Source organism: Equus caballus, chromosome 21, assembly GCF_041296265.1.
Source record: "Equus caballus isolate H_3958 breed thoroughbred chromosome 21, TB-T2T, whole genome shotgun sequence".
NCBI classification, from domain to species: Eukaryota; Metazoa; Chordata; class Mammalia; order Perissodactyla; family Equidae; genus Equus; species Equus caballus.
Window position 1 is genome coordinate 25,066,920 of NC_091704.1, and position 8,973 is coordinate 25,075,892.

Here is an 8,973-nt window from a genome sequence, read left to right on the forward strand (position 1 = left end):
AGGGCACTAGGATAAATCACACAGCCCTGGCAACTGCAAGGGGGCTGCAGACTTCCCGAACAGGATTCTTTACCTGTTTGAAGGCAGCACAGTTCTCATCTTTTGCCTAGACAGCAGGGAGATGCAGAGAATCTCGGTTAGCAGAGACAAGCTGGGCAGCTGGAGTGGGGCAGCCTGCCAGAGCCTGTGCCCCGGCCGGCCACACGTACACTGCGCACCGCAGGCATGTGCCTAGGCAAGACTGGCCTCAGCAGCTGGAAGAGGAAACACCTCTCCTTTTCCCGGGAGTTTTTGGAGTACAGTCCCAGGGAGCAGCCAGGGTGGGCTCCGGCAGGTCTTATTTTCTTTCAGACAATGCACGCTCATGCAAATCCCTAAAGAGAGACTGTGCACATGCGTCGAGATGGGGCACCCTGCGTGCATGCATGGGAAGGCTTGGAGAAGGACGGAACAGGGCAGAGTCTGAGAAGGCCACACAGCAGGGGGGAGAAAGGTGGGATAGTGGCCTGGCGGGTATGAGTGAGGCGGCAGGGAGTGGAGACGGCAGATGGATGGATGGCAAGGGGCTGTGAGATGACGTGGTGAAGAGCATGGTCCCATGTCAGGCAGCCTGATTGACACCCCAGCAACACCAGAGAGCAGCCATATGACCCAGGGCAGATTACCTGGCCTTTCTAAGCCTATTTTCATATCTAGAAAATGGAGGAAATAATCTCATATGGATACTGTGAGAATCAAATTAAATAGTACTGCCATCGTAATTATTTTCTCATTGCTATTTGCTAGGTTATAATTGTGGAAGCAGAGTGAAGAAAGGTATTCTTTGAGGAATAGGACCCCCTACTGAGTGGCTATCAAACTGAAGAATCTGCCTTTTGTACGATTTCCAGCGACGGTAGAATGCCAATATATTAGTCCACAGGGGGACGTACAACTTCAGGGGAGACCAGACCCTTGTGCTCCGCCAACACACACTGTCTCTGAAGACGGGCTCCGGGGCGACGACAGCACAGCGGAGTTGGCCCAAGGCCCTCCTTCCCCTGGACTTCATGACTGATAACCCCACCTCTGGGGAGTCTGATGTTCTGGTATGACACGTAGGGACCACACTGGAAGTTACGCAGCGGATGATGTGTAATTTGATGTGATCTAATGGAGCGAGACAAACGTGGTTTGGGACTCTGCACGTAAGAATGAGAAGACAGGGGAAAGGTAAGCGGGAGGGAGGGACAAGGGAAAGGAGAGAGAGGAGGAGGAGAAATATCCAAAACCCGAGTTGCCAGGAGGGTTGAACTGCATGAGCTTTAAGCCACAGCCAGCCAGCAGCAGAGAACAAAATTCAGTCAAGTGTCTGCTCAGCCCCTGGAGTCTGGGTGGTCAAACCAGATTATATCTCTCCTGTACACCACATGGGGTTTGCTTCAATGTCATTTTAAATGGTTTATTGTGGGAGAGGGTAACCTCAGTGAAAGAATAGGAATTATACACATATTTCAGGACACTGAAAGAAGTGTAGATGGAGGTATGCCTCTTTCTTTCTTTCTAACAATGGAAAATTGTGATTTCTGATAACAAAAAGATGGTCATAGTGTTTTATGTTCACTGCAGAGGAGACCCCGGAATGGCCTGCCCAAGCCCGCATCACCAGTCCTCAGGAAGACGCTCACCTGTGGGCACAGCTGGTAGGCTCTGGGTCAACGAGCTGGGCCTGCTGGGACCTCAGGGGCCATTGCTAGAGCTGTAAGAGCCTGAATGGAATGTGCTTGTCAGCGGCCCTTGTCAAGAGGGCTGCCAAGCCCTTGCTGGCGACAATGGTGAGTTTTCTCTAGGACCCCCTTGGTTGGGCCTAAGTCCAGCTCACTCTGCTCTTCGTGGGGGAAGCTCTGAGGGGACAGTGCTCCTCTCCACCCTGCCCTAAAAGCCAGTCCAGGGCACCCGCATCACATCCTTGCTGCCTAATGAAGAGCCACAAATTCCTCAGAGCTGCTGGTGGCAACTGTGCAGGAACTTTATCACGGCCTTCCTAACCTGCTGCCCTCCCACGCCGGTTAGCACTCGGCTCCCATACTTGCTTTTGGCTCCCGTCTATAGCTCTCATCCAGCTCTTTGGACTTGGAGCTCCCGGGTAAGAGTCTGACCCTGAGCACTCTCTCAAGACTGGGTGGTCCACCCTGGGTGTGCTAGAGAGAAGCATCACAAGTTTTGGTTCTTGGAGTAAAACTCTGTGCTCTGGGCCATGCCACCTGGAGGTGTGGCTGGGCTGCCAGATTAAAACTGCCGAGCTCTCTCTCTGTGCTTCTGTCTGTGGAGGAAGAGATGCAGGTGCTCCTAGAACAGAGGAGGCCTTCCAACATCTCCTGTGTGTCTTCTGATAATTGTAACAAGCAGTTAGATCTCTCTTGCTAAAAAGAATACAGCTGGAAGCTTTTAATGCCCAGGCTCCACAGTTGAAGAGTCAGCTAAGAGGCACTGCTTCTAAAGGAAGCAGATCTGGATGCATCTTGTGAAAGAAGAGTCTAGTCAAGTGTTACGATAAAGCCAGAATAGGAATCAGAACAGTCAGAACCAATGAGGACGTGCTTTCACTGTTCTTTGATGTCCATCCCTTCATGTATCTTTTTTAAATGCAGCACTTAGTAAATGCTTACATAGCATAGCTATTTCCTTAGGGAAAAAGGTATTGAAAATTTTACAAATCTGATTTGAATTTCATATACTGAAGTACATTTCTAAGTATTTATTCCAGTGGTTAGAACCCTCTGTGCATTAGAAATAACTAGGAAGCATATTAAAAATACAGATTTTGAAGCCCCATGCTCACTAATTCTGGGCCCAGGCATGTGTTGTATTAGCATCTACGATGTTTGAGAACCATGAGTCTAGTCTCTCAGACTTTAGAGTACATATGAATCACCTGGGCATCTTGTTAAAAAATACAGATTCTGGGACCTGCGCGGTGGCGTAGTGGTTAAGTTTGCCTGCTCCACTTTGGTGGCCCCGGGTTCAAAGGTTTGGAACCCGGGCGTGAACCTAGCACCATCAAAACATGCTGTAGCAGTGTCCCACATAAAATAGAGGAAGATTGGCACAGATGTTAGCTCAGGGCTAATCTTCCTCACACACACACACACACAAACGGATTCTAACTCCATCTGTCCAGGGTGAGGCCTGAGATTCAGTGATTCTAATAAGCTTTCCAGTGAGGCTGATGCTGCTGGTCCACACATCACACTTGAATAGAAAGCATGGACCATGTGACCAGCTGTAACCACCCACCTGATGGCAGCTGGGCCCCAGGTGGAGATAGGGCACCTGAGAGAAGATAATCAGACTCCTCAGGACTGGATTCCTAACATAAGTCATGGAGGGATTAACAATGGGTTTTACACACATCATCTCAGAATCTGCATATAAACTGCACAAGATCAATATTATTTTATTGTTTTTTATGGACAAGAAAACCAAGACTCACAAAGTCATACAGCTAGTAAGTGGCTATATTGGGTTTCCATTGCTGCTTTACAAATGACCACAAACTTAGTGGCTTAGAACATGACAACGTTATTACCTTTCAGTTTTAGAGGTCAGAAGTCCTAAAATCAAACCATTGGCAGAGCTGTATTCCTTCTGGGGGCTCTAGGAGACAATCTATTTTCTTCCTGTGCAGCTGCCAGAGGCCACCTGCATTCCTTGGCTCACGGTCCCTTCCTCCATCTTCAAAGCCAGCGACACCCCGTTTCTCTGACCCTCTTTCCTCACTACATCTCTAAGCACAGTTGGGAAAGCTTCTCTGCTTTTAAGGACTCATGTCATTAGATTGGACCCACCTGAGTAACACAGGATACTCTCCCATCTCAAGGTCTGTACCTTAACCAAATCTGCAACGTCCCTTTTGCCATATAAAGTAACAGATTCACAGTTTCCAGGGACTAGGGTACAGACATCTTTGAGGGGTCATTTTTCTACTTACTACAGTGGAAAACTCAAGATTTGGAGGCTGGAATCAAGTTCAGACCTGATTCCGGAGTCCATGCTCCTTCCAGCACACAGCTCAAAACAGCAGCTCTATTGAATGCTGTTGTTGCTGTGTCTTCTGGAGGCCAAATCAAGAATGAAGCATGTTTCGTGCAGCTGTAGGCAGTTTGAATTCCATTATCATTTTCAATTGAACTAAACGGTGCCAAAGTAGATTTTGTTATTGCAATTCATTTTACATTCTCCTGAGGCTCAGTGAAACCCAGTCCTTCTGTGCAACTGCAATATATTGTGATAATACACAAACATCTAATTGTGGTTCCTGGCCATTATTTAACCTAACTAAAAAATAAGATGGAAACCAAGGAACATCTTTAAGATTTGGTAATGAATTACTTATACTCCCAAACAACCATTTTGAAGCAAGATGAGTAAATGAGCCTTAAACATTCGACTCCCTTGCAGGGAACTTGATGACTACTGAGGGGCTGTGCTCACCAAGTCACTCAGGCTCCCTGCTGCTGCGGCAGCCAAGCGCTCCTGTCTGCAGAGATTCAACCCCTAAACTAGGCAAAACTCATTCCACACCTCCTGGGTGCATCCGAACTAGGTTTTATATATATATATTTTTTAAGATTTTATTTTTTTCCTTTTTCTCCCCAAAGCCCCCCAGTACATAGTTGTATATTCTTCGTTGTGGGTCCTTCTAGTTGTGGTATGTGGGACGCCGCCTCAGCGTGGTTTGATGAGCAGTGCCATGTGTGCGCCAAGGATTCGAACCAGCGAAACAGTGGGCCGCCTGCAGCGGAGTGCGTGAACTTAACGACTCGGCCACGGGGCCAGCCCCTTAGGTTTTATATTTAGAGCAGCAAATCTAATCCACAGCACTGGGGCTCACAGTTATTGGACACGTTATCCTCAGGACAATGTGAACACAGAAATATTTAGCGTGGATTCTCTTAAATCTGTCTGTTAGAGGTTGAATTGTGTCCCCCTCAAAAAGACTTATTGAAGTTCTAACCCCCAGTACCTCAGAATGTGGCCTATTTGGAAATGGGGTCATTGTAGATGTAATTAGTTAAGATGACTGGTGTCCTCATAAGAGGCAAGAGGCTCAGGGGAGAAGTTGCCCGCGTGACCACAAAGGCGGCAATTGGAGGGATGATCTACAAACCAAGGAACACTAAGGAGTGCCGGCACCCACCAGTAGGTAGAAGAGGCAAGGAAAGATTCTCCCCTATGGGTTTCGGAAGGAACCAACACTGCCAACAGCCCAGTTTTGGACTTCTAGCCTCCAGAACTATGAGGGAATAAATTTCTGTTGTTCTACGCCACACAGTTTGTGGTGCTTTCATCACAGCAGCCCTAGCAAACTGATAAGACGTCTTTCAGGACATTATTACAACTTATGTTTCTCTCGTTACAGAATGGATGTATCTCTGAAAAGGTGATGAAAACAGATCAGTGACCAGAATGTGAGTGGAACACTGGAGAGGTAGTCTCAGAGAATGATTCTGACTACAAGATGTTACTTAAAACCACAGAAATCTTGCCCAGACCCTCTTCATGCTAAAGTTGAATTTCCCAGCCTGTAAAGAAGTCTGGTTTCAGGAAAAGGTTCTAAAACGACTTCATAGAGCATGGACCCCAGAGACAGCTCAGTAGGGGCAGCAGCAGTCCAACGAAGACTCGCTCACTTGTAGAGCATCGACTACGCACCAGGCACTGTGTAGGGGCTTTACAGACATATTTTTTCCAGACTATTAGTCCTCCCTTTTGTAAAACAACAAAAAAACAACAAAAACCCTTTTCCTTTAGGCTGTGACCACCTGCAGCAGGCGGGAGAGGGATGACTAATATAATCAAATGGAACTCTCTTCCATGGCCCCATGCTGACCCTTGTCATCACTGAAACCGCTCCTTCTTCTGAATCAGTGACCTCAGTATGTCCGTCTCCCACCGTCTCCTCCTGCCAGTCCTTCCAAGTTGCTTATCCACCACTCCTGCAGCCACGTTCTAACCTCGTCAGCACCTGCAGTCCACTGAACCTCCTATTCACCCCATCATATATATGCCTTCCCCTATCCTCACTTGCTTTTTATGCATCGTAGAATCCCTGGTCCATCATCAGGCCCTGCATTCCTGCATCTGCTGAGTTTTAGTGGCACAATGCTGCTGGAGGAAGTCACACACCAGAGAGCTGCGTCTCACTCTGAATTCACTGATTCCTCTCAATAATTAGATATTACCTCTTAAATAGTTCTCAAATTACTCGTCTCTTTCCATTTTCACCATTACCACTGTTAAAAATGATTAAAGACGACAATTTAGGCGATACAAACAAACTTTATTTAACACAAAGCATTAAAGCTCATGAAGTGAGTAGTCTCTATTCCTAAGGGTCCAGAGAACTGCAAAATGGCTGGAAGCCAGGAAGCTTTTATGGGATAAAGAAGAAGGAACAAGGAAGAGAAAAACAGAGAGTGAATAGGGAACAAGGAAGTTGGTACAGAGCCCAGAGCTGGCTTCGTATTGTTACCGAAACCGAAGTGGGTTCCTTCCTGGTGAGTTAAATCAGACTCTCCACCAGAAGGAGTTGTCTCACAGTAAAGTATATTTGTGGCAAATAGGAGACCACGAGGAATCATTTCCAGAGTTCCGGCGTCCCCGAAGAAAGGGAAGCAGGGACATTTATTTCGGATGGGGAATGAATATTCAAAAGGGAGAGATGGGTATTCGCTTGCGCAGGCTCAGTTAGAAGACATTCTTCCACACACACTGCGGGTTACAGTGATAAGGCCTAAGCTCCTCCTGGAGAGATCTTAGCATTAAAAATAAGGCAAAGGTCATAGGTGTAGCTCTTGTGGTGAGGCTTGGTCTGGTTCAGGGAGGGTGGTGATGACATCTCCTTAACAGAACAAAAGGAAAACGAACAATTTGAAAAAGCAGTTAAAATATCCGCCCCACCCTTGAGTTCCTTGGGGTAACTAGCTGGTGACTGTTTGGGGGCTGGCTGAGTGGACACACTGCGTTTCTGGTCAAGAAGAACATTCAGAGGAATGTGAAAGTCTTCTAAATTTCATTTTGCTGACGTGGCTTTCTGGGCTGGAGTGGCTCCATTCTAGGCCTAGAAATGCATTCCAGGATCGCTTTAATCCAACCTGCCGTCATCTCTGTCTGAGACTCATAACAGCTTGTGCAGGTTGGCCTGCAGTCACTCATCATCTCCCTCCCACCCCGTCGTCCCCCATGGGTTGCAGTCAGGATTCTGACTTTAAAATGCAAATGTGCATGTTACTGCCCACTCTCCCTCAGCCTCCTATCGTTCTTAGGATAATGACAAAAACTGAACTTGGCCAACAAGACTCTACGGGGCAGGTCCCCCAATGCACTTCCCCTGCTCTTCCTGCTCCAGCCACATGGGCCCCCGCAGCCTTTCCCATGCTCCCTCCTTCACGCTTCCACTGAGCCCCTTGTATGCTACTCCCTCTGATGAGAACACTCACCATCCTACCCTCCACGCCCAGTCACCTCCTTGTCTTCACATCTCCCCTCCATCATCGCCTCCACAGAGCAGCCCAGCCTTCTCTGACCCCCTGAGGTCCGATCTGCCTGTCAGATGCTCTTAGAGCTCAAGGTCACAGTTCCATTTTTAACTTACAGGCTTATGTGATGGATGTCTTTCCCAGCAGACTGAAAGCTCAAAACAAAAACAGTCTAGCGTGCTTTTGTTTATCATTGTATCCTTAGCACCCAGCATAGTCACATGTAGGCACTCAATCATTTGTTCAATGAAAGTTGAATGAATGATGTTTAATTTTCACAATCACCTGGAAAGGAAGCTATTATCCCCATTTTACAAGTGAGAAAAATGAAGAAGCTCAGGAAAGGTAAATTACTTAAGTTGTAGATAATCAGAGACTCACCTAGTTTGTCTGATTATAAAGCTCACGTTCTTTTCTCTGTACTCAATTTCTCATGATACTCAAATGTCACAAAATATTCTACGCTAAAACTACAAAAGGTGGGGTCAGAGACAGCATGGTGCTAAATGAAGGTGAGAAGAGAGTCCTGTGGGATGCTTGGCTCTCAAAACTGCACCCAAGGCACCTCTACTGAAAAACCTTTGGGCCAGTCCAGTGGCGCCACGGTTAAGTTCTTGTGCTCTGCTTTGGTGGCCCGGGGTTCGCTGGTTAGGATCCCAGGCATGGACCTATGTATTGCTTATCAAGCCATGCTCTGATCTTAGCTCAGGGCTAATCTTCCTCAAAAAAAAAAAAAAACCTCTTTACCACCCAAAAAGCAATTGATCTATATCAAAAGCATGATATTAATAACTTCTCAATATCAGTAACTCTTCATCTAGTAATTCTGTTTCTAGCAATTTTAAGAAAATTTTGAGAGGTACACAAGAATTTATGCACAGGATGTTCATCACAGTAATATGTTCAAACACATAACTGTTAAATTACAATACATCCTTATAATGAATTTTTTATGCAGATGCTAAATACATAGTTTTAAAGAATACTTAAATGACATGAGAAAATGGTTAAATATAACACTCAGTGAATGAAAGCGAGGTAGACTAATAAAAGGACACTAGTATGACCCCAATTTTGGTGGCATGTGTTTCTATCTGTTCACTGTGAAGAAAAATAAATAGAAATATAGCAATATGTTAACTGGTTATCTCTGAATGGAGGAAAAAATGTTATTAAAAAGCAATTGACCACATTATTTGCTCAAAAGGTTTTTCTTGTATTTCTTCAGTTTTTTGACTGCTACTTCTAAATTATTTCAGAAACAAAACCATTAGTGTCTTTGGGGATTTTCCCTTCTACTAATGTTCATTTTTTAGATTATTTGTATAATGGAAGGCCATATAAAGAGTACATTGGACTTTGTTTCAGTTCCAACAGAAAAAGAGCTTGGAAGTTGTCACTCCAGTCCTTACAGAAAAAAACTGGACAAACTGAAAATCAATGACTTTTCTTG

The 8,973-nt window shown here is 45.8% G+C and overlaps 1 long non-coding RNA gene across 1 annotated transcript; it reads left to right on the plus strand.

Annotated features, from left to right (window-relative positions):
* The first annotated feature begins 786 nt into the window (after window positions 1–786).
* LOC138919930 (uncharacterized) lies at window positions 787–8,712 on the plus strand. The gene is made up of 3 exons (XR_011430525.1): window positions 787–1,212; window positions 1,609–1,814; window positions 5,402–8,712. It is a non-coding gene; the product is annotated as an uncharacterized lncRNA (long non-coding RNA).
* Window positions 8,713–8,973: the final 261 nt, after the last annotated feature.